Source organism: Asparagus officinalis, chromosome 5 (assembly GCF_001876935.1).
Source record: "Asparagus officinalis chromosome 5, Aspof.V1, whole genome shotgun sequence".
Classification (NCBI taxonomy): domain Eukaryota; kingdom Viridiplantae; phylum Streptophyta; class Magnoliopsida; order Asparagales; family Asparagaceae; genus Asparagus; species Asparagus officinalis.
The window spans coordinates 100,939,100-100,939,920 of record NC_033798.1 but is presented as its reverse complement, the minus strand read 5'-3'; the positions used below and the strand labels follow the sequence as shown (position 1 = coordinate 100,939,920).

The following is an 821-nucleotide window of genomic DNA, read 5'->3' as shown; positions in this document are numbered from 1 at the left end:
AAAGAACTAGTTTGTTTCACTTGTAATTTGAATCAGACTGCGGGGGGCGGGGTGGGCGGGGGGGGCGGGCTAGAGCCTGGGGGGGGGGCTAGGCACAAAAACTCATTTGTAACCATAAAACAAGTTTATTGGAATTAGCTAAACAGGCCAAAAGGGGTCTATTCAACACAACCCTTCTTCTAAATAGGACTGGCCAGACGCCTAGGAGCTTGATAGTGCGTGACGTTGAGGGACAAAATAAAGCCTGGATACTAGGGGCAATGTAAAACTAAATGCCAGGGAATACAACGCATACCTTACAATATCCCTTCTTGTAGAGAGCGTCCCCGTTGGAGATGGAGAGCCCATGACTCTCTTCCCTTCTTTTCATCCCCCCCCCCCCCCCCCCCTCCCCCCGCCCCCCCCCCCCCCCCCCCCCCCCCCCCCCCCGCCCCCCCCCCTCATTGGCTCTCCTTTTTGGAGCTCCCGGTCCTTAATGCGATTCTCTTTGTCAGGAAACAGACCCATCGCGCCAATCAAGAGCCTTTGTACTCTTTGTTGTCTTTAGGTCCAAGACCAAGACCAGATTCATGACCATATGAAAACAATTTGGTTCGCTATTACGAATGTTGTTAGAATATTTCGTATGGGACAAATGGATGGTCCTTATACTATACTTTTTTTTTTAAAACTTTGATCTGTTTTATTTCTCTCCGTAAAGGTGATAATTGCCATTTGTCACTTGCAAGGAGATGGGGCAAAGCTTTTCTTTTCGTTCTCCCACCATTTTGGGTTGAGCGCCTTAACGGGAATATCCTCTTTTTTTTTTTCTTTCTTTCAAA

The 821-nt window shown here is 48.1% G+C and overlaps 1 protein-coding gene across 1 annotated transcript in view; it reads right to left on the bottom strand.

Annotated features, from left to right (window-relative positions):
- The window catches only part of LOC109840391 (protein At-4/1), a 15,150-nt gene that overhangs the window by 7,923 nt on the left and 6,406 nt on the right, over window positions 1-821 (bottom strand). The window lies entirely within an intron of this gene.